This window comes from Furipterus horrens, unplaced genomic scaffold (assembly GCF_987537825.1).
Source record: "Furipterus horrens unplaced genomic scaffold, mFurHor1.1.pri manual_scaffold_1, whole genome shotgun sequence".
Lineage (NCBI taxonomy): Eukaryota > Metazoa > Chordata > Mammalia > Chiroptera > Furipteridae > Furipterus > Furipterus horrens.
Genome location: NW_028327171.1, coordinates 145772642 through 145798375, shown reverse-complemented (window position 1 = coordinate 145798375; position 25734 = coordinate 145772642). Strand labels below are relative to the sequence as shown.

General features: G+C 39.2%; 1 protein-coding gene across 3 annotated transcripts in view; it reads right to left on the bottom strand.

The window, feature by feature from the left end:
- The window catches only part of EPC2 (enhancer of polycomb 2), a 192183-nt gene extending 167052 nt beyond the window's left edge, over positions 1 to 25131 (bottom strand). The window contains exon 1 of one of the 3 annotated variants that reach the window (XM_090279606.1): positions 25029 to 25131. The gene's annotated coding sequence lies outside the window, so the exon portion shown is untranslated. The remainder of the gene's footprint in view (positions 1 to 25028) is intronic. The other 2 variants (XM_090279607.1, XM_090279605.1) reach the window with 2 other exon arrangements.
- Positions 25132 to 25734: the final 603 nt, after the last annotated feature.

Below are 25734 nucleotides of genomic sequence, written 5' to 3'. Positions count from 1 at the left end.
GGAGATTGTGAACTCACAACCTTGGTGTAGCGGGATGATGCTCTAACCAGCTGAGCTACCCAGCCAGGGCCGGATGTAGGATTCTTCAGTTTTAACAAGCTTCCCCAGACAATCCTAATATAGAATTCTTTGGACCACATGTAGGAGAACACTCCAGAGCAGTGGGTCATTTAAGGAAGAAGGATGGAGGAGTCAGGAACATATGGTTTCTTCTGACATAATCTAGCTTTCTCCCAAGGGACCTGTATTCTAATTAAAACAATGTCTTCATTCATTATTCAGTCAATGGGCAATTTCTATTAATTGAGTGTAAGAAATCATGAGACATAGCCATATTTTCCCAAAAAAGCAAAAAATTCAATGGAGGAAAAATGTGCCTATGTGCATGAAACTGGAAATTGTTGGATAGCAATACAAAGCCAACCACAGAATCACCCATTCTCTCTAGTTATCAAATCTAGTTTTTCTTGGTCACTTTCCAAAGTATTCCCAATAGCCACAATTCTCTCATGTCAATGTATCTTTAAAGTCACCTTTTAATGGACTGGTTAATCATTTTAATGATCATTCAGGTGTTGTTCCCCTGCTAGGTTTCCTCCACCTTTCCTATCTTAAGATTTTTCTTTTTCTCTCATTTTATTCATTTTTGTTCTAATTTGCCATCCATGCTGCTGGAAGATTTCAGGAGCTCCTGGTTGAGGATCATGGCAAAATTCAGTCCCATCTGCCTTCCCTAGTGTCTTGGCAAATCTCTTGGTACTGCACCTTGTTCCAGGAGACAAGAAATAAATTTTATTACAACAAGAATAAATGTCATCCCAGCTGGACAGATGAACTACAACATCTTAATTCCCAGATGCTGCCGCTTTTCACTGGGTTTACCTCACTGGGGGAAATTTCTGTTAATTACCTGAGCATCCAATTTTAATTCTAATTGAGTGTCACAATCTATAATGTTCATGCAGATTCATAATTCTGAAAACTTCCTGACAGTTTTCTACTTCATTCTTGATTTCAGGTCACTCTAAATGATGTTTTTCTATTATGGACAATTGCATGGTTGATGGTCCAGAAAATGTTTATCTTTGGTGATAAAGATGGAAAATTTCTCCTTTGTAATAGAAGAGTAAGATATTCTAAATCCGCAAAGGCTTTTCAAACATATTATTGTTACAACAATTTCCCATTTATCTAGAACTTAAGTTCACAGACCTAAAACACAACATAATACATTTAGAGAAAATTAACCAGGATGGAGAATGCACAGGGTATCTCTGATCCAAGGAAGTGAAGGCTCATGTGGGCTGTCTTCAAATACAGGATGGGCTGTCAGCATGGTTTCAAGAAGTGAAATTAGCCCTGGCTGGGTAGCTAAGTTGGTTAGAGCATTGTTCCTATACACTAAGGTTGAGGGTTTGATCCCTAGTCAGGGCACATACAAGAATCAATCAATGAATGCACAAATAGGTTCAACAACAAATTGATGTTTCTCTCTCTCTCTCTCATCCTTCCTCTATCTCTCTCTAAAGTCAACAAATAAAAAATTTTAAAAATAGGTCTATTGTTGGAAGAAATGGAGTGATAGATCTTTGTGCAATAAATAAGGTGATATTTCTTTACGATGAGAGCTGTTCAAAGATAGAATAAGCTTCTTGGGAAGGTTTATTCATTTTCTATGACAGCCATAAGAAATCACCACAAATTTAGCAGCTTAAAACAACACCCATTTATTATCCCATAGTTCTGCATATTTGACGTAACTTGTTACAGAGCAATAGAGAACTAATATACTTAGCTTTATCCTTAATGCCTCTTTATTCTCACATTCCACATCTAATTCATCAGAAAATCTTATTGGATTTATGTACTTACATCCAGAATCTGACCATCTTTTACCAGCCAGACCCATCATCTCTCCACTTCTACACCTGCACTACCTCAGTCTATTCTTAATGAAGCATCCCTGATCCTTGAAAGACTTCAGTCAGACCATGTCACTCCCCTGATCAAACCCTACAATTATTTCAACTTCACTTATATAAAAGCTAAATTCTAAAGTAACTCTATATGATGTTCCCTTCCCCACCCCCATCCACTGGGACCTCAACTACTATTCTACACCCACTCCTACATCTACTCCCTAACATTTCCACACTCACCTCTTTGTTTCTATTTAAATTTGCAACCCCCTCTGCCATCCTCATTTCTCCCCACATTCTTAGCACTTATCAGCATCTGACATATTGCTCAGGGCCAGACCATGTACACCTAGCCAAGACTCCTCTGACAGACAGTCTTACCCCAGAGTTCCCCAGTGAGTTGGCAAAGGACTCTTATATATGCATCATGGTCTGAATGTGTCCCCTGCCTGGTCTTGCCTCCCTTGCCTTTTATCTTTTATAAGCATTACACTCAATAATCTTTTGCACTGCTAATTCCCCCTCAGTACCTGCTTCCCAGAGACCAAAACTAATACTAGTACTGTAGGATCCACTCTAGCTATATTAACTCCTTTAAATGCATGACTGTTTTCCATTCTGGCTTTTACTCAACATGGGAATTAACTAAGATTCTTAAATCCTTACTCTTATTGGCAAAAGTCTCCTGGTTCTTAAACTTAAATCACGGCAAAATTTCTCCATTTTTCTCTTTTTGGAAAGAAAATAAAACTTTATGAGACTCTGCCCCCTTGGATTTTCTCAGTCTTTTCACTGCCACACTTCCTAAACGAGCTGTCTGCGTTTTCTCCCAGCACACCTGCGCCATGTACCCGGCAGCGTGACTTCCCACAGTCTAGGAAACTGCTTTCCTAAAACTCCTGCTGTAGCTGGAGCTTGCAACAACTCTCTGCTTGGAACTCTTGTCCCTGTTGGGTAGTGCCCACATCATCTCCTTTCCCTTCCTCCTCATTGATCTATTTCTTCTGGATATTCTTTGCTCTCTCAACCTCTGGTTTTCTATGTTCCCAAAGGCACAGTACCTGGCCCTCCTCCCTACTGTCTCTGCACACTTTCTTCTAAAGAACTTACTCATTCTCATGCTTTAGTTATCACTTGCAGGTATCTCATGATGTTGATCTCTGTCACTTCACTGTTTTATTACCACTTCAGAAGAGATGTCATGAAGGAGGGCTTGACATAGAGTCAAAAGCCATAAAGATAGACACTGATTAATTTGATGACCCAAAATTTAATATAACTGCATGGCTAAAAATCAGACAAAGACATGTGAAAACAACCAACAAACCAATCTACCATAGCAAAGTTAACAGATTAATCATAATCGAGCAAGAATATTTATAATTCATATAGCAAAGGACTAAATGTTTTACTAGACAGATGACTCTGACAAATCCATAAAATACCCAGTAAGAATAAAATGGGAAACAGATATGAATAGAAAATTTATAGGGATTAAAAAAAAGGCAAGTGGGTGCTGGGACAACTGGATATTTACATGCAAAAGAATGTATACAAATGTTAACTCAAGATAAATCAAAGTCTCAGTGTAAGAGCTAATACTATAAAACTCTTAGAAGAAAACGTAAGTATAAATCTGTGTGACCTTGTATTAGGCAGCTTTTTCCATATGATGTCAAAAGCACAGTAACCAAAGACAAAATAAAACTATTTTAAGATTAAAACTTTTGTTCATCAAAGGACACTACTAAGAAAGTGAAGGGACAAGTCACAGAATGGGAGGAAATATAGGCAGATTGTATATTTGATAAGGAACTATTATCCAGAATGTAGAAACAACACTTACAACTCAATTAAAAGTTAAACAATTAAAAAATGGGCAAAGCATTTGTTTTTGTTTATTCTTCTTTCTGTGTCTGTGAGTTTTGTTTTTGTTTTTTGGCTTAATCCCATCACCTTTTTACCCAGCACCCCAAACCCCCCTTCCCTCTGACAACTGTCAGTCTGTTCTTTGTATGCATATTTCTATTTTGTTTAGTTATTTATTTTGTTCATTGCATTCCACATATAAGTGAGGTCATATGGTATTTGTCTTTCTCTGATTGGCTTATTTCACTCAGCATGATACTCTCCAGGTCCATCCATCCTGTCTCAAAGGGTGAGATTTCCTCCTTTTTTACAGCTGAGTAGTATTCCATTGTATAAATGTACCACAGCCTTTGATCCACTCATCTACTATGGACTCTTGGGCTACTTTCAAACATTGGCTATTATAATTAATGTTGCAATGAACATAGGGGTGAATATATTCTTTTGAATTAATGTTTTGGGTTTCTTTGGATATATTTCCAGAGTGGAATAGCTGGGTCATAAGGCAGTTCAATTTTTAATTTTTTGAGGAAACTCCACACTGCACCAATCTGCATTCCCACCAACAGTGCACTAGGGTTCCCCTTTTTCTTCGTCCTTGCCAGCACTTGTTTGTTGATTTATTGATGATAGCCATTCTAACAGGTGTGAGGTGATATCTCACTGTGGTTTTAATTTGCATCTCTCTGAGTAGTGACATTGAGCATCTTTTATATGTCTATTGGCTACCTGTATGTTCTCTCTGGAGAAGTGTCTATTTAGGTCCTTTGTCCATTTTTTAATTAGATTGTTTTATTGTTTTTGGTGTTGAGTTTTGTAAGTTCTTTATAAATTTTGCATATTAACCCCTTGCCAGATGTCGTATTGGTGAATATGCATTTGAGAGGATAGTTCTTCAGAGAAGATGTGCAAATGGCCAATAAACACACGAAAAGCTGCTCCACCTCAGGAGTCATTAGGAAAATCCAAGTCAACACCACGATGAGATACCACTTCACATATACTAGGATTGTTATACTTTTTTGAAACAGGAAAATAACAAGTATTGGTAAAGATGGGTAGAATTGGGACCCTCATACATTGTTGATGGGAATGCAAATGGTATAGCCATTGTGGAAACAGTTTGGCAGGTCTTCAAAAATTAAACATAGAGTTACCAATGACCCTGCAATTCTGTTTTTAGGTATATGTATACTCAAGAGAATTGTAAACATGTATCTACACAAACACTTGTACACTAGCAACATTATTCATAATAGGCAAAAAGTGGAAACAACCCCAATGTTCATCACTTGATGAATGGATAAACAAAAGGTGGTCTACCCATACAATGAAATATTAATCAGCAATACAAATAAATGAAATACTGATACATGCTACAACATGGATGAATCTTGAAAATATTATGCTAAGTGGAAAAAGCCAATCACATAAGGCCACATATTACTTGATTTTATGTATAGGAAATGTCCAGAATAGGCAATGCCATAGGGACAAAGAGTAGATTAATGGCTGCCAGGACTGCAGGTGGGAGCTGGTATTGGTAGAGTGGAGGATGGAAAGTGGAGGGGGGATGGGAATGACTGCTAATGTGTATGGCGTTTCCTTTGGGTTGATGAAGTGTCTTGGAATTAGATAAAGGTAGTGGTTGTAGTTTAGTCTTGTGAATATACTAAAATCCACTGAATTGTATACTTTAAAATGGTGAATTTCTTGGTATGTGAGTTACACTTCAGTTTAAAAAATGAATAAAAGCAAGTGAGTAATAAACATGGGAGTAGATGATCAAACTAACTACTAATCTTTAATATTTAAATTAAAACTATCAGGATTCATTTTCCCATTAAAAAAAAAGTCTGTAGCATACATAGTGTTCCATGGTCTTAGAGAAACTCATATCCTCTTGGGGAAAAAGTAATCTTGCATATTGTGTTCATACTCTTTAAAAAAATATTCTCACTTCCGCCCTGGCTGCTGTGGCTCAGTGGATTGAGTGTCAGCCTGCAAGCCAAGTGTCGCTGGTTTAATTCCCAGGCAGGGCACATGACTCGGTTGCACGTGGAGTCCCCAGTTGGGGGTGCAAGTGAGAGGCAGCCACACAGTGATGTTTCTCTCCCTCTCTTTCTCCTTTCCCCTCTCTCTAAAAATAAATAAACAAACAAACAAACAAACAAACAAATAATTTTAAAAAATTCTCACTTCCAAGAGTTGATCTGGGCTTATATTTGCACATATATGTAAGAATAAATGCTTAAAGCTGTTAGCTGTAGCATTGTCATTAAGAGTAAAACATTGGAAACCATTTAATTGTTTAGCTATACTATACAGTGTTAAGCTACTGCTAAAACAGTAAGGTAGGTTTATATGGAAAGATGTCCATGATATAATGCAATGTTTAAAAAATTTATCACAAATGTATGTTGATAATAGCTATAATACTATCAAAGGTTTACATGATATACATTTATATACTTTATATAAATATAGGTATATTATATACAAAATACATCCCATTTTTCCCAAAAATGTATGTATGCATCATGCATGTACACCAATTTGTAAAATAAAGACTAGAGAAACACACTGAAATGTTAATAATGGTTGTTGGGCATGGGGGAAGATGAGATTTGGGGGAAATTTTACTTTCTGTCTATCATCATTATTTAAACTTTTAAAAATGAACACATTTCACCCTGACTGGTGTGGCACAGTTGGTTGGACATCATCCCGCAAAGCGAAAGATCTCTGGTTTGATTCCTAGTCAGGGCACATGCCTAGGTTGCAGGATTGGTCCCTGGTCAGCGTGTGTGTAAGAGGAAACTGATCAATGTTTCTCTCTCTCTCCCTTCCTCTCTCTCTAATAAATAAATAAAGATTTAAAAAATAAAATTGAAAATGTTTTAATCTTTTATGATCAGAAAAATGAATCACTTTATAAAAATCAGTAAATTTCTTGAAAGCTGAAAATGTGTACATTATACATATTTTGAAGTATTTTAAAGAGACCATTTTGGAGAATAAAATGAAATTTAAAAAAATCCAGCACCTAGGATATCCTGGATTTTTTTTTTGGTGGCAGGAGTTGTATTGCTTTATTTGTGTTTAATCATCAGTTAATGTTTTTCTCTCTCTCACACACACAGTTACAAAGTGTTTTTTATCCTTTTCTACCTAAAGAGAAAAGAGCTGGGACTTTGGTGGTAAAAGGCCTCTGCTAGTGGACCACCATCCTGCTACACAGAGGATGGCTATGCCTGTGAGGAGTGGTTAATTGCTAACATCACTGTGATTATCAATAACTTCACAGCAAACAAAGGACTTCTGCACATCCCACCTCATTGAACTGAGGGGCCTACTGCTATTCCATGTTCCTTCAGATCCGGTTTCTATTTCACTAGCCTCCGTGTCCCCAGGATCTATTCAGTCAATGAATACAATAGCTGTTTCTAAAATGAACTGAACTGAAATTGGGGAGAAAAAGAGACAGAAGGATCCCAATTATCCACATGTGTTAGAGGGAAATTAGGGGTTGAAGAGGAGAATGTTGAAAATAAGGATAACCCTGAAGCTGTTTGATAGGGTTTCTAATTTCCATCTTCCATATATCTCATCCCACCTTTAAAATCTAGAAAAGAAAGCGAGATAGGAAGTCCCAAGTAGAGTGACAAGAGGGAAATGGACAATGGGAAAAAAATAAAGGCAAGTTTTGTCTAGTCCTGTTGCCAGAAGCCAGTCCCAACTTCCGACCTGCAATGTGAAGTCTGCAAAGCTAAGCTTGATGAGATAAAGGCACCAGGCACTCTTTTGTCCTCCAATCACATGAACTTTTCGTTTTGTTTTTAAGCTAAGCACAGGTTGGTCTATCTCCCATTTTTAGCTGAGTTATACCAGAAGATTACTACCTGAAGTTGTCACACTTTTCAGACACCTCATGGCTGTAATGCATGGTCCAAAGTCTCCTTTGAAACTGTCAAACTCAAGGTTTCATGCTGTGATTTGCAGTTACTTCAAATCCTCTTATTGCTCTGAATTCTGCTCAGTTCAAATGAAATTCATTCTTCCTGCATCAAGAAAAAACATAAAGCCATCTGAATTTCCTGAAGCATCTGGTGTCAGGCAGGTTGAGGCAGGCTTACCTGTCATGCTACCCTCGACAGTTTTGTGATAGCATCTTTCTTTTGTCTTTATGTTATTTACTGGCAAATTCCAAATAACATCAGTGCTGGTGAATGCAAAACAGCCACCATGACTGCGCTGTTGCTGCGTCTCAGAGCACAAGCTTCGACTGATCTTGAGCAGAGGTTTTTAAACTGGAGGTTGCATGAACCATTGATGGGTTCAAAAAACAACTCAGTAGATCACGACAGCATTTAAAAAACAAAACCAAGCAGGATAAAATGGAAACAATCAGAATTATTGTTCATAGAAAATGTTAAGAACTGTTTCATGAAACTTAAGTTTGAGTTACACATGTGTATGTGTGTTTATATACGTCATAGCTTGTTATAAATGCCTTTCCATCAGTCACAGTCAAAAGAGATGGAAAACCGTTGATCTAGAGCAGAGGCTGGCAAACTATGGTTCGCAGGCCAAATCCTACATGCTGCCTATTGTCTCTATGGACCACAAGCGAAGAATGGCTTTTCATTTTTAAATATTTGGGAAAAAAATCAAAAGAAGAATATTTCATGATATGTAAAAATCATGTGAAATTCAAATTTTAGTGCCGATAAACTATTTGAAATGCAGCCTACCCATTTGTTCAAGTATCACCTGTGGCTGCCTTTGTAAGAATTGAGTATTTGCAACAGATATTTTATGACCCATAAAGTGTGTCTAGAGGACTAACTTTTTATGATGCCTTTTTTCAGGTCTGTGTATCTGTTCAGTTTGGTTTGTGGGAGAAATTGAGGGTGTTGTGGACACTGCTATTGATCTCAATTTCCCCTGGAGTCCCCTGTCCATGACTTCATGTGGCCCCCACCTGCAACTTTCTGCCCTTGGGCTTCTGGAGAGGCTTTGCCCTGCTGTGCAGGAGCTACAAGTGCATAGGGGTTTCAGCTGCTGCAGGCAGGCCCTTGGCCAAGATGCAGCGGTAAGAGAAGTTGATTCTCCTGCTTCAAGTTATGAGGACAAAACTCTGAAGGGTAACCTTTATTCCACAGGTAGGTGCTTTGATACAGTGACAAGACTGGTACAAAAACAGCCAGCAATGGAGCATGATCATGACAGAAAGGAAAAACAGACCAAAGATTTGGTGCCAAGAAGGGAGCCCAGCACAGCAGAACCCAGGCTGGTATTGGGGTGAGGGAAGTTCATAGCTGTAAAGCCTAAAACTACACATAGAGACTCTACATTAGGGAAGCGGACCTCTCAGTGGGATCAAGCACACGTTCTCTTCCTCTGGACTTGCCCAAATCACACCCTTGCTTGATTTCTCTCTCTCCTCCATCCTGTTTGCCCTTTCAGGTTTCCCAGAGCACTTTCTTAACATTCAGGGACACATGAATCTTAGTCTCACAGTCATTTTATGGAGAACCCAGCCTCAGGGAGAGGGCACTGGGGGTAGAGTTCATAAAAGGCAGCTCTTTTTTTACCAGACTCTGGCTTAGTGGGTACTACTGGTCTGTCTTTCTGCATGCTGTTGGTATTTTTCAGAAAGGGGAAAGATGGTTTTCTTATTGAAGATGGATTTGCAGTATGTTGTAATTTTAAAGAGCTCTGGAATGAGTCAAGAGAATTGGATTCTAATTCTAACTGATCCAGTGGGCAAGCTGTAATCTCTATGAGACTCATTTCTCCCACTTGAGAAAGAGTTAAGACTAGCCACATTTTAAGGTTTCCCCCAACTTTCTGAGTCTCCTTGTGAAGTGAGTGGTTAAAACCATCTTCTAGATACTGACTAATCCTGCTCGGGCTATGTACCCCACAGACGGCTGGGCTCCAAAATCCAGACTAGAGCACACCACCCATGCAACGGAGGCCCTAGACCCGTCATCCCAGGTGAGAGCCCAGTGTGGCAGAGCCCCACTAGGGGCCCAGGGCTCCCCCTACTGCAAACGCAGACATTAGCAACCAGTCAATGGCACTTAGATCTGCTTCCCTAATGTGGAGTCTCTATGTGTAGTTTTAGGCTTTACAGCTATGAACTCCCCTTCACCCCAATTTCAGCCTGGATTCTGCTGTGCTGGGCTTCCTACTTGGCATCGAATCTTTGGCCTGTTATTCTTTTCTATCGTGGTCATGCTCCAATGCTGGCCATTTTTGTACCAGTCCTGTCACTGTGTCAAAGCACCAACCTGTGACCCAGGAGCATCTCTGATAGACATGCGGGAAGAGAAAAAAACCCTAAAAAGGAAACGGGGAGAGTAATGTGGGGTGGTGAGAAGTATGTGCCTATAAGGTGATACCATTTTATTTTTATCTTGCTCATTATAAAATTTTTAAACAACACAAAAGGATATAAAGTATTTCTTTGATCAGGCCTAAGGACCCCTAGGGATTCTGGACATATTGTCTGAGACCTGTGAGTTCTTTACACAGAATTATTTATAATTGTATCTATTCATTTGAATAGCTATCTCAACAATTAAACAGGAAAAATTCCATCGTCCAGATTCCAGAAGATGACCACATTGAACTTAAAGGTGGACCCCAAATTTATCACATTTCTTTTTATTCATGTTTATAATCTTTGATAGTCAAATAATAAATTGACAGCATTTTTATCTTTTCACTTTTATTTTACAATAAAATCAGCTATATCACTTACTTTTTAGTTTATGTAAGTAATCATTATTTAAACATTCCAATAACACATCAAAGGGCAAGGAAGAAGTAAAACTTACTCAAAAATCTTACCACGCATGCCATGAACATTTTCACTAAACCTGCTTTCTGGGTTTTAACCATCCATGAGTTGGAAAGCATGTCAAACTGTCATAGTGTTGGCAGGTCCCAACTCAAAACGATAGCTCTCACCCTTATGTTGAAGTCTTTTCTTGTTAAGACAAAACTTCCCTTTGGCTGTGATAATTTGCACTTGAGTGACATTTTCAAATATGAAAGCTTAAAATTTTAAGATTATTTAATAGATTTCAAATTTAAGTTGACTTCCTAAAAATTAACGTAATTAAAATGAGTAATGGACTACTTTAATGAATAGGGGGCGATGAGGACAGAGCAGAAGCAGCTGTAACCTGGAGATGATGCATTTGGGGCATCTGAGGGCCACGGGGCATCATGCTGACAGTAGCTGCAACATTTCAGTTGCAGAAAATACAGAAACAATAAAAGAAGACTTGAATTATGGTTGTTTTCTAAATGATAGAAAAGTCTCATTTCCCATTTTTACAATTTTCTTTCCAAACTTATTTATGATCTCTGTGTTAAAACCGTATTTGTTTAACATCTGCAAAAAACAGAGCAGATTTGTATATTATTTTCTTGTTCTACCAAAAATTTAATACTTAAAAAAGTTACAATACTAATCTTACTATTAAGGAAATAAGACCAGTTTAGAGTTATCAAGTATCATATCATTAAAATTGGTCATTGTTTTAGTTAAATGTTGTCTCATTATCTAGATGTCAAACACAGACAAAGTTTTTCATTTTTTTTAAAGCATGAAGCAGTATAAAGAGCATTACCAAAGGTCAAATACAAAAAATTTTTAATATGGACTTGTACCTGAGATTTCATCTTTCCATCATTATAACTTCAACAGATATCTTATTTTAGGATAAAACTCAACAAGTTGAGCTTTTATTAGTTAGACTTTTATGGCATTTAATTTATAAATTGTCATTGGATTTATATTTATTTTAATGATGTAACTTTCTAGGACCCCTTAATTACTACAAAAAACACAGAGTATATTGATTTCTAATACTTGTACCTATTTAATTAAAAATTAGGATAAAAAAAATTTTAAGCCAGTGGTGAATAGCCAAAGAATTATTTTCCTTTAAAGGATCCATGTGTCATTTGAATTTGAGAACGTTAGGTGTAAGGCTAAAGAAAAAAGTTTGTTGTTCCTGTTGTAGGCTTTTAGAGATAGAGACAAAGAAAGAGAGAGAGACAGAGATGGAGACAAAGACAGAGATTCTTTTTATATCAGTAGGACCATCCTATATGTGCTGTTCTGTAACTCAAATTTTTACTTAATAATATGTCACATACCTCATTCTTTTTAATGGCAGAAAACATTCCATTGCAGGACTGATCAGCCAGTCCCATATTAGGATATTATTGTTGTTCCCAGATTTTGCATAAGGAACATTGAAATGAACATTGTTGTTCATTATGTAAATGTGTGTAGGGTAATTTTATAGAAGTGGAATTGCTGAGTCAAGGAAAACTTACTTTTTAATTTTTGATAAATATTGCTCATTTGCTTTCCAAAAAGGCTATATCAATTTTCTATTTCACCCACTGGGTGTGGAAGGTTTGCCACACTTATCAACAAGGACTATCATAGAATTCTTTAAGGTTTGGAAATCTGATGGCTGAAAAGTAAGGGTTGTGTGTAAACTGAGTTGATGGTATTGTATGTTTCAAGTGTATATAGATTCTGCTGTAATCATTGAAATACAAAAATCATTTCAAAGTGTTACTGCATTAATTTATCTATTTAGCATAATGCATTTTCTTAATCAACAGTTATTTAAACCACTAACATGCAGAAATGTATGATTTTGTTTCTTTCAAAAAAGGGTGTGCTGAGTAAAATACATTTGGAAGCCTGCAATAATTTGGGGCAACTGTCTGCATGAAAATACTTCCCAATATAATGCAAAGAAAATGACAGAGCAGGACGCGGGGTTGGGGCAGCACTGGCAGGTGCCCTTTCCCTTTGTCTGACACACATGCTACCCCAACTGCCCTTGGATTCAAAGAGGTCCCAAGGAGAGATGAGGTCCTTCTCTGAGAGGAGTTTTTTCTTAAACAGAAATAAAGGTAGCCTTTGTCTCTTTTGTTTCCAAGTCCCAGAGTTTTAAATTCCACTATTGTGGAATCAGCATAAGTAGAAAACATCTTTTAAAAAATTTTAAAAAGCAGCTCAGCCCATGTATCCAGATGACATAAGAGGCATGCGCAGTTTGTGCCACTGCACCTGAAGTCCTTTGGTGGCGGGGCACATACCCACTCTGTCCCTGTATCCTGCAGTGCCTGGCAGGATACCCAGCGGCACATGAATGAATGCGTGCTTGCAAGTCCCTTTGTTAATCTGCGCAGGGTGACACGCTTTCTAATCTTTCCAATCCTCACTGTCAGTTGGGTTTTAGCCTTTAGAAAGGTCCTTTTAGGATATGCTGGTAAATTGCTTTGATTTAGAATTTTGCTGGAATGGGTGACAAAATATTTTAAAACATGAGTACGAGTTTTCTCTGAAAACAGAACTATCTGACTTCTTAAAAATGAAGCCTCCTATTACAAGGGAAGAATATAACCTCCTACTTCGGTTCAGCTGATGCTATTTCAAAGAGAAATTTTACACCCCTGTTAGTGCTGTGGAGATTGGGTTAACCACAGTTATCATTTCTACTAGTTACCTTCATACAGAGAAGAAAGATTTGGTTAACAACTGCTACTAAGTGAATTGATTATATCAAACGCCACATTTCTGAGCACCTTGAAACTCCACAATTTAGGGGATAAAAAGAAAAAGCAGATTCATCATTAAAAGAAGTCTCTCTGAAATATTATCTGACCTCTCTTGCTTTATTTCCTTTAAAGTTTCTTAAAAACTGAGATATAATTATTCACATAGCTTAAAAGTCAACCTTTTAAAATCTTTTGTCTTTATTTTTATTGTTGACACTATTACATATAACAAAAATGCACCCCTTTAAATGTTCAATTCAGTAGTTTTTAGTATATTCACCCATCACCACTATCTAATTTCAGAATATTTTCATCATCCACAAAAGAAATCCCCTACCACCAGCCCCTGACAACAACTGATCTATCTTAATTTCCTTTTAATTTTAGTTAATAGTGCCTCTAGCCCTGGGGAAGCAGTGGCTGTCCTTAGCATCACAGGCCTTGAGAGAGTTCTGTTTCCCAAGCTGATTTTCTCTTTTGCCACCATCTGTAAATGCTATTGACCAAGCACAGAAACCCCAGGGAGTTTTATGTAGGGTAATTACACTCTGTCTTATAAAATAAAAAGTATCTGGGGTGACTAGGGAAGGACTGATGGAACACATGGAGTAGTGCCTTTGCTGATGCACAGAATTGATCATCATGAATGGCTGAAGATCATAATGTCTTGAAGAGATAAAATAGTAGGAAAAATTTTTAAAGAGTTAAAGGCATTTGCCATTGCAGAGTCCAAAATTGGGTTTTAAATTAATTAACATAATACAAAACTCTTGACTTTTGGCCAAGATGGAGGCGTAGGTAGACATGCTGCATGTTCCTCCACAACTAAGAAGACATACAACTACCTCAGAACTGGAGACAACCAGAAGTTCCAGAAAACTGAGCTGCATGGAAGTCCAACAAAGATATAAAGAAGAAACATTCATCCAGACAGGTAGGAAGGGTGAAGCCCAGGGGGAGAGAACATGGTGTGGAGGCAGTGGCCAGCTGGCAGAAAGCACAGTCACAAAATAAAAAAAGTAGGGAGGGACACCTGGGAGTGTTCCCAGCACCATACCAGACCGTGCAGCTCATAGTTCCAGCGCCAGGGAAAATAAAGCCTCATTGCTTTTGACTGTGAAAACCAGTAGGGGTTGGAGTGGAGGAAGAAACTGCCAGTCTCTCAGTAGAGTCCACTTGTTTAAAGGGCCCCCATGGTCCTAGAACATCCGCAGACCCACCCACCCTGGGAACCACAGTCAGAGCAACAGCTAGAGGGGTGCCAGTCCCATACAGGAAGTGGAAGAAGTACCTGAAAAAGGGGTGAGTGCTGAGCTAGCAGCATTGTTTCCTCTCAGACCCCTCCCCAAGAACACCACCATAACAGAGTGAAACCGGTTGCCTAATACTGACGAATACCTAAGGCTCCACCCCTTAGAATGTAACAGATATTACAGCTCTACCTAAGACACAGAAGCAAACACAGGAGCCTGTCAAGTTGAGGAGATAGAGATGTATGGCCCAAAAGAGGGAACAGATCAAAGTTCCAGTGGGAGAACTAAGCAATGAGAAGAGAGCCAACCTAACAGATGCAGTGTTCAGAACACTGGTGATAAAGATGCTCACAGAGTTGACAGATAAGCTTGAGTACGGCAAATGCAGAAGGGAAGAAATGAAGCCTAAGCTAAGTGAAATGAAGGAAAATCCACACAAAACCAATGGTGAAGGGGAGGAAACCAGGGCTCTAATCAGTGGTTCAGAACATCAGAAAAAAAGTCAACTAGTACAGAATGAAGAAACAAGAATTGTAAAAAATGAGGAGAAGCTTAGAAACCTCTGGGACAACTTTAAATGTGCCAACATCCAAATCATAGGGGGTGCCAGAAGGAGAAGAGGAGGAGGGAGAAATTGAAAACTGATTTGAAAAAATAATGACAAAAAACTTCCCAAATTTGACAAAGTAAATAGACATCCAAGTCCAAGAAGCACAGAGAGTCCCAAACAAGCTAGATCCCTAGACCCAAAGAGGACTGCACCAAGACACATCATAATTAAAATTCCAAAGGTTAAACATAAAGAGAAAATCTTAAAAGCAGTAAGAGAGAAGAAGTTACCTACAAAGGGGTTCCTATAAGACTATCACGTGATTTCTCAAAAGAAACTTTGCATGCCAGAAGGGACTGGCAAGAAGTATTCAAAGTGAAGAAAAGCAAGGACCTACAACCAAGATTACTCTATCCAGCAAAGCTATCATTTAGAATGGAAGGGCAGATAAAGTGCTCCCCAGACAAGGTAAAGCTAAAGGAGTTCATCATCACCAAACCATTATTATATGAAATGTTAAAGGGACTTATTTAAGAAAAAGATCAAAACTATGAACATTAAAATGACAACAAACTCACAACTATCAACAACAAAATCTAACAAATCTAAAACAACAAAAACAAACTAAGCAAACAACAAGAATAAGAACAGAAGGATTACATACGGGGATCATTTGGAGGATTATGAGCTGGGAGGACAAAGGGGGAGAAATGGTGCAGGGATTAGGAAGCATAATTGGTAGATACAAAATAGACAGGGGGAAGTTCAGAATAATATAGGAAAGAGTGAAGTCAAAGAACATATATGCATGACCTAAGGACATGAGCTAAGGGGATGGGATTGCTGGAGAGAAGGGGGATACTGGGCAGAGGGGAGCAAAGGGAAAAAATTGGGACAACTGTAACAGCATAATCAATAAAATATACTTTAAAAAAATGTCAATCTGTACCTGGCATTTCATCTGAAAATGGAGCGAGAAGGTTCAGGAAAGAGCTACAAAGGACGGCGTGAGAAAGGAAAGTAGCCCCGACATCCAGGAGCAGATGTGGTGCTTGCATTGACATCTTGTTCTCTTGTAGAATAGGAACAATTTCACAGAACACTGACATCAGACAAAGCTGTTCTATGACCACAATGGGTCAAAAGAAAGACCCAATCACTCTGTGATGTCTGAACATGGGCTAAATGTGAATGTTGCTCAAACCACAAAAATGAGCAAACATCCTCCTAACTTGGCTAATAGGAGTGAGTGCTGCTTCCTTACTAATCCCAGCTTTAGTTACCTCCATTTCTCTCACCTTCTGGATAAGATGCCAAATCATAGGATTACCTGTTTTCTGATAGCATTCAGTCCAATGCAAGGCCCTGATTCCTTACCCTTCCTCAAAGTAACACAAATCCAAATCCTATCATAAGTTTCTAACACCTCTTGCTGTGATATTCCAAAGTTCTCTCTCACTGAATTGAGTAACAGACCAAACTTGCTCATCTGCAGGTGTGCTTTTGTTTGTCTTCAGCTGGAGGACATTGACAAGGGAAATGGGTCATCTTCCATTAGGGTGATTTTAGATCATGCAAGGGCTCCTTCCTGAAACTATTTCACCTACATACCTGCCACAGGTAGTATCTGAAACTCCATCATGAGAATGCTATTCCTTTGGTTAAACACTTTAATGATTATAGAAGTAGACATGCTCTTAGAGAAGATGATGTCCTTTAAAACTCTAAGTCATAGATGTTTGACTTCGAGCACCCTACTTTTATATTTCACTTATTCTATAAATTTCCCCACATTCTAGCCCTTTGACATTGGACACATCCTATGACTCATGGCATCTTAAATTCTCTGGAATGGTGATACTGCTGAGCTTCAGTTTCCTTAAGTGTGAGCTCTAATGATGGGTGCATACTATTTCACAAAAATCTCAGTTATTGGCATACAACTCTCACAATTTTTGCTATATGCATGTGTCACAGTAATAATGTTCATATCATATGTCTTTATAGCAACTCACTTTTAAAATTTAAGTAAATATAATCGTATAATAATATCCATGACATTATGGGTATGATACACCAGCTATAGTTTTCCCCAAAATGTATTAAAATATGTACACTACTATAAAAAATTTATAAAAAGGTTGTTCATGTTCCAACTAAAATCATCTCACTTATCCCCTGGGGTGGCTGTGTCTAGCTTGGGCAACACTGAACTAGCTGGCCCCTAGGTGTCTTCCTGGCTCCTGTGTTTGGTGTTTTTATGGTTCTAAGAGGGGCAAAGTCTATTCCCAAAAGTTTGCAATCTAAGGGTCAAGACTGACATGAACAAATAGAAGAACATACAATCATACACATTTTTAAACACAAATATATAGCCAATTAGCCGTTTATATGGCTTTTAAGTAAAGATAATTGTGTCGGAGTCCCTGGAGCTTGAAGATTAATTATCTATGTTAGCAAAAAGCATCAGATCTCTTGATACTTGGAAACACATGTAAAGGATTTTAGGTATGATCTTGTTTCAAATATTTTGGGGAGGATTTTGTTTGGAAAATTAAAAAAAATAGATTTGTTTTGAGTAGTCTGAGAAAGCCTGTTAGAGGAGAAAAGATTTAACAAATTACATGAACTCTTCCCTTTATTACCACCAGTCAGAGGTCCTCTAAGCACTTGCTACTCAAAGTATGTTTGGTGGACATCAGCTTGGCCAGGGAGCTTGTCAGAAATGCAGGTTCTCAGATCCTAACTACAGCCCTGCTGAATTGGAATCTGCATTCTTCCTGATCTCAGGTGATTTGTATACATATTAAGTTGGAGAAGCACTGCTTTAAGCCACTCAAACCTGCCTTAGCCACTGCTTATTTAAAAATGATCCTGCCAGGACTTGTCTGGGTGGCTTATTTGGTTTGAGCTTTGACCCATACACTAAAAGGTTGCTGGTTTGATTCCTGATTGGAGAATGTACGAAAGGCAACTGATTGATGTTTCGCCCTCACATCAATGTTTCTTTCTCCACCTTCCTCTCTCTATAAAATCAATAAACATATCCTCGGGTGAGGATTAAAAAAAAGGTCCTGCCAGGACACATCCCAGGCCAAGTAGCAAGGAGACCAAAGGTCCCAGATAGATTAAATGCATTAGATTCATGTGTTTCCCCTCCACCATCTTTGAGGGACACCACATTACACAAAAGACTTAGGAAGGGAACATTTATTTTATTTAGGGGAAGAGTAAACATCAATTTATATTAAACTCAAAACCCTAAGCCATGACTTGTGGTTCTTCAGCTGACTGAGGCTAAGAGTAAGATTAAAACAGGATTCTCTGTCTTCTTTCTTCCGACTACCTCCACCATCTCGCTCCCCAGCTGTCCCTGGCCCAGAAACACATCTGGTCTCTATTGTGAAACTGTAAACCACAGTGTGAACACCTAAAGTGATAAAGATCCACATACAGGAAAATATTTATGGGTAAATTTATTCACAGGAAAAATAAAATGTCATTTTTTTTACACAGAGAAAGCACAGGCATATCTATGAGAAAACATTTTTCCTGGAAAGCATTAGCCTAGAGGACTCAATTGACCACAGAGCCCCTGTTCCTACCTTCCTTCCTTCATTTAGTCAATACTCAACAAATACTTATTGAATAAATGAAGAAAAACATTTTTCCTTGTGGGCAACAGCCTAGAACCCCTCCTTTCCTGCTCAGCCCCTCTAGAACTGTGGATTCTCGACAAAGGCCATTTGAGAGAATGCTTTCCGCCACCCTAACAATAGAATAAAATCCAAAGCATTTTAAAAATTCCCAGTGACTAAGTAGAAATCGAGGGAGCTAATCAGAAAACAAACAGCCAGTGGCTGCACACAATCATGGAGATTTCTGACTTTTAAAGTGAGCCACACTCCAATATTTGGATATAAAAGAAAATTGTGTTTTATTTTTAGCATATTCAGATTCTTTATTCCCAGGTTTCCATTCTGAACTCAAACTGTACCAGGCTCCAGTATTGCTGATATTTTATTTCTGTGTCATATTTTGTCAGCATATTCAAAATCTTCCCAACTAGCTTTTCAGCAGTTGCTGTGAGAATGATGATATGCTGTTGTGGGAATATCATTTCGTGTGATTGTAGGTAACAGTGGACTCTGATATATCCATAGGAATAAGAGTAAAGTCATTGATTTGAGTTAAAAGTCCGTCAATATGCACATTTTGACATGCATAATATCATTGTGCTTTACTTTTTCAAGTACTTTCTAGCAAGATCTGTAAGGAATAGCCAGTTATTATGCCCCCATTCTGTGCCAGGCACTCTGGTGGGAGCTTGGAAGGAATAAAGGCAGACAAAATATTAGGAGAAGATATATTACAGGTGACCTACCATGTGCCAGATATTGTTTTGGACTCTAAGTGTCTAAGGCAGAAATTCTAACGTAATGGTTCTCAATCCTGGCTGTGTAGTGGAATCACCTGGAGCCTTTAAAAATATATCCTAATGCCTGGATCCCATTTCCAGAAATTCTGATTCAATAGGTTGAAGTGGGGCTGGGAACATCAGGGTTTTTTTTTTTTTTTTTAAACTCCCTTGGTGATCTGCCTGTGTCTTTGAAATGTATATTACAGTATTGTATTAACATCATCCATATGTAAGCCAGAGTGTTAAATTTCTTGACATTTCAGGGTGAACAATGAAGAAAACATCTTTCTTTATGATTCTTGAGAACATGAGCCAGGTTTTGTCTTTCCAGTACCTATCACAATAAATATGTGTTAAAGATCTTAATGATGATGATTGCGAAGTTTCTTGAAGTCATACTCGCTACCTGTCCCATCTCAAGTGCTTAATACATTTTTATCAAATGAAAAATAAGCTTCAATTAATGAAGGGGTGGTGATGAAGTGACGTGGTATACTACATTACTTCCTCGAAAGAAGGAAGACATAGAAACTACGCCAACTCTACTGTTCCTGGCTCTGTGAGACTCTACAATTCATCTCCTCAGCAGCAAGTAATTAGCATGAGCTCTTTGCCACAGATGGACTGAAGAGCCCTGAGCCCATCTCTGTAGCAGCTGTGGAGGTCCATGGACCGTCCCCTGCTTTATCTGAGGCTCCTCACTGCCAGGGTCCAACTGTGATCAGGCAGGAAATCAGGTAGGGACATCAGACAGAGCATTAGCACCGTGGTAGAAGAATGAGTTCCATAGACTTTGGTAGCCAGTGAATGAATTCTGCTAGGAGAGTATCACCTTTATTTTTTTACTTGTAGTAAAACATTTGCCCTTTTACAAATTCTTCCCTCTCGGATATGACTATGGTGGGACTGAACTCTCAGGCATTGAATGAGATTCCTAAGATCAAGAGATATTATGCAGGTGTGCATGTGTCTATAGTTGTGTTTAAATGTCACCTTCTATGAAAAGAGTTCCTTTGAACAATTTGTGATGCCAGAATCTATGTAGCCTATCTTGCTATCTTGGTACATACTATACAACATATATTACATTGTATTCTTATTGTAGGAGCATCCCACTATGTTAAAATATTTTACTACAGAGATTTGGATACATCAGAAGTCAAATTGTTTCATGAAGCCTGCAACACTCTATAAGACATGTTCTGACACTGTCAGCCTCTTGGTGGATGTTAGTCTCTTCCCCAAATGCCAGTGTGATAAAGAACTCTCCGCTATTTGACATCAATGTATCTGGTGTGTGAGGCTCTCTGGAGGATATTCTAAGAGAAGGTCACATGCTGCAGCACCAGCCATTGCAAGTGTTGTTCCAGTGTCTCACCTGGGAAGATACCAGCTCAAACGGAAGCATCCACTGCTTCTTAGACATGCAAAAAGCAATCACTGGGGATACACACACGAACAGCAAGAAGTTTCTCATTCCTCAGAGTTTTGGGAGCCCTAAATACATACAGTTCTGTTCCACGATACCATCTGGAAATGAGGACATTGGCAGGAAGAGGGTGTCCACTTCTGTATGATGCCATAATTATAAGAGAAGAATTCTAAGAATAAATCAAACAACCTCTTTCCCATCTCTTGCCTCTTGGCTTGGTCCATTTCTCACTAATGCTCTTATCAAAACCTTCACTTTCTGTTCTGGATCATATTTAAAAATTTCTGATTTCTAGAATGAGGATGTAGGATGATATAAATACGTATGTATATTATATAACATAGAAAAAAATACATAGATCTAAATACCTCATTCTTTGAAGGTTACGTTTGTTATTATAGTTCATCCGATTTCACCTACATATTGCCTGCCTCTTTATCAACTCATCTTCTACCATATTTCTTTACTCCTTCCTCTTGTAATTTTGTAGTAGTCATTCTCTTTCTGTTCCAGAATCTCCAAAACTTTTAACTGCCCATTTATCAAACAACTCCCCCCTCCCCCATTGATATTTGACTGCCAGGGACTAGTTATGATAAAGAGAATCAGATGAAGTGCCAGCCGTATTGTCATCATTTTCCCAACTCCTTGGATTTTGCTTATAAAAGATTGAGTACATTGCTTATAGTTTGATTCCCCCCTGCCTTTCACATTCCTTCAGCTTCTCGGTTTCTTTACTAAAAGGAAATGATCACAAGTACCTAGGGAAGTATGTCTGAGAATTAGAGTTGGGCCCCAGGGGGGATGTAACAGCTTGCTAGAGCTGCTGTAACCAAATACCACAAAGTGGGTGGCTTAAACAACAGAAATTTATTCTCACTGTCTTGGAGGCTAGAAGTCTGAGATCAAGATTTGGTTTCTTTCTAAGGGCTGTGGAGATCTGTTTCATGGCTGTCTCCTAGTTTCTCACACTTTGCTGACAATCTTTGGTGTGCGGTGGCTTTGGAAGCATCACCTTTCACCCTCACCTGGCTTTCTCCCTGTGTGTCCTTTCTCTTAATTTCCCTTTTTGAAGGACACCAGTCTCACTGGATTAGAGCTCACACAAATGATGTCACTTTAACTTGATTACCTCTGTAAAAACCTTGTCACCGAATAAGGGTTACATTCTGAGGTACTGGGAATTAGGATTTCAAATTTGGGAAGGGGACACAATTCAACCCTTAACAGGGGGTTACTTTTTTCTGTTTCGTGTCTGGCTGGACTGGACTGTGCCATTCTTCCTCAATGGTAGCCGTGATGAGGGAAGGGCAGTTCTTCCCAGTTTCATTCGGCCTTTTGACTGCCTGACACTGGTCTCACTTGGTATCATTGTTCAAAGGAAACAGTCATTATGGGAGAGAGTGAGAATAGTGACTTGGTTTAAAGGAATCTGCTCATCATCCCTAGGGGAGAACAAAACCTCGCTCACACTCTGCACATCCTTGTTCCTCTCCCTCTTCATCCCTCCCTATTCCCCATTCCCGCTCTCAAGCTGTAACTACATCTGACATTTTCTTCTGACCCTCCTTAGAAGTCGCTCCAGTTCAAGTCACTACATGCTGCTTTGCACAAAGCCAGAGAAGCAGCTTATCTAGGTTTCTTTCTCAAATAGCAGAAATACTGAGCCTTCCTGCTGTGAACCCTTTGTCCCTCTCAGACATCATCACAAAGCCAATCACTGACCCAGAGACCAGCAATAGGTTTTTCTGGGAGTAGAGACGTCAGTGGGCTGAGCTGAAAATGCTACACCTGGAAGGAAAATGAGTTTAAATGAGATGCACAGTAAATGGCAGAATCTATGTAGCCACCCAGAAAATTCTGCTTGAAATTTTGGTTCATCTTCCCAACCAACCCATGGAGTTTCCTGTCAGCCTCCCTGTTAGGAGAAAGCATATACCTTAGCCATCTCAGGCCAAGAGGAACAAAGCTGAAAAGCCGAGTGGTGATTTACAGGGTTCTGTTTCTGTTTTTGTTTTCCCAGTGGGAAAGCAGGCACATTGTCTACAACTAAACCACTTATAACCCTTGTGTTCTCCTGATGCTCTGACATCAACAGAAATAAAAGGTACTTTTGCCTCAGGGAAACTTGTGAGCTGAATCAATACCGAGACTAGGAAAGCATATTGAAAATCATCCTCCAGTACATCTGGGTATTAGACCTTCTGGAAAGGTGATCACTGGGCGATTAGAAAGACTAAGAGAGGAAAGAGGGAAAGCACATTCTGAGATTTTAACAAACAGCATAACCTGGGTGTGGTAGAAAGGGCAACACTTTCCTCTTATCAACTCTGTGGCTTCACCTCTCTGAATGAAACTCAATGTTTGCTTTTTAAATTTTGCCAAATGGGGGAAAATAATTTCTGTCTCAAAGGTGACTATTAGGTGAGATGATACAGAATGACAATGTTTTTACCCCGATGGGTCATTTGGAGACAAATTCCCCTGTCCATTTCAACAGAAGTATCTCAACATTGTTTTTGATCCACAGGTAGGAAAGGAATGGACAGGAAAATTAGAGACAAAGTGAGACAAGGAAAGTAGCTGCCTGATGCTGCAGCATCTCTCTGTGCGGAACTTCCCTGTAGGGTGCCTCTTACCATGACGCATTTGGTTGGCCAAAGCAAGGTCAAGACTACCACGCTCTCCACCAGAGGCTGCGCTGGCCTTGTGATCCCAAACCAGACTCAGATACATCTCCCTGTACACACATGTTCGTGGATTGACAAGGAGACTTTACTTTTGTTCTGGCATAGAACGCGAGGAACAAAAGAAACTTCCTTTGATTTCTACAATTTACTCTATTGCTTCCCTCTCTCCTAATTACGTACTCTCTTTGAAATGTGCTGTAACTATTCCATGTATTGTCTTGTCTCAGCACAGGAATGAAGGGCAGGGAACAATCTTTTATTTCTCTTTTATGCACTGAAGCTCTACAACACTGAGCAGATAGTAGATGTTTAATAAATGCTTTATTAATTTCACTTCCATGTGGGTTATAACAGTCCTCTTGTGTTAGATCAATTCTCCCCTGAACACAACTAGCATAGCTGGATTTTTAGAAAGATCCATCTGTTTGAAGTCATCAGAGAGTTACCAAGGCAGGTAGAAATTAGGGACAGTGTCAGAGAAAGGAAATGTGTTGAGGTGAGACAAGGTTGGGGTCATGACTCCCCTCCAGGTATTTGCTGATTCATAAAAGGGATGGAGCTGAGATGCTGAGGATACAATCAGAAAGTGATAGCTAATCAATTATATTAATAAAGCTGGGGAAAGCACACATACTCATAATCAAATGTTCCCAGAACTCTGAGAAAGAAAAAAAAAGGTGACGGCTAAGAGAGAAACTGAGAAGCTGAGCAGTCTCACGGGGTTGAGGAAGTAGAAACTGAGCTGTGGGCTCACCAAGGAGAAGGGTCCTGGGTCAATAGCTCAGGCTCCCAGCCGTGATCACTAAGAGGTTGTATCTGGGAGTCAGGAAGAACCAGAAACAGCTCTGTGGCCAGCAAGGCTGGAATGCAACTTCACATCAGATCAATCCATTCTAACTGCCTTTCAGAAACAAAAGTAAATGTACTCTGGAGGAAGCAATATCATCCAGAAATTCTATAATTTTCTATGTAATTATTCAGTGATAGTTACCTTTATATGTCTCCCCTACCCTTACCTTTCAAATCTTCCTGGTGAGATGTGGAAAAGGCATGAAGAGTCAGAAACCCTGGCCTCTAGGTCTGTTTCCTTGTTTATAGGTTTATCTAGCTTTGAAATTCTGTTTCCATTTGTGGAATTAGACTCTGCCTCACCCTAACTGTGCTGTCTTCTGTGTTAACCACATCTTAGTCACCCCATTGGTGAAGGAGAAATTCCTGCCCTAGGGTTGTGGGAACAGCTGGACAAAGGACAACAACACGGACGTACACACACATACATACAGTCTTACATACTCACAGCCCAGGGAAGGGAGGCGTGGCATTGCAGGGAGGGCCACATGGGGTTGACGGTGGGAACAGAGTGAACGACCAGAGGCTGTAGGAGGCAGGCTTTATAGTAAGTACCAAGAGGGTGCAGTGACCCTGGTTTTCATGGACTGATATGATTGGCGTGTTGGAAATGTTCAGTGGACTGGAACCCGCTTCTCAGGGATAAGCAGGAACTGTGCCTGGTCCCTTTGATAAGGACTGTTGTTTGCCTATAGGACCTTATCTACAGGAGCAGGGTGGTATGGGGGAACTCTTTCAGTCAGGCCATTTGAGGCTCTCCCAATTTACCAGTTGTCAAGGCAGCACGTAATACTGAGCCTCATTTTAGGAGTTACACCACACCTCCCAATAGAGAAGGCCACCAGAGCCCATTTGCTACTCTCCTCAATTGTCCTGACTTCTTATTTATCTTTACATCTCATACTCCACATAGATAGTCTTACGGTTCTCACCAAAGTTTGGGGCCTTATCACCTCATATCTGTGGCAAAAACATCATGAAATAGGTTTCTGTGCTTCCATTTTGCCCCTGGTTGAATCTACTCTTGTCACAGCTGACATATTAATCATCACAAAATACCACTTTAACCACATTGCTTCCCAGTAGCTCCTCACAGCCCTTCAATAGCTCCCTAGTGAACTTGTAATTTGGCTTGCCCAGGTTGTG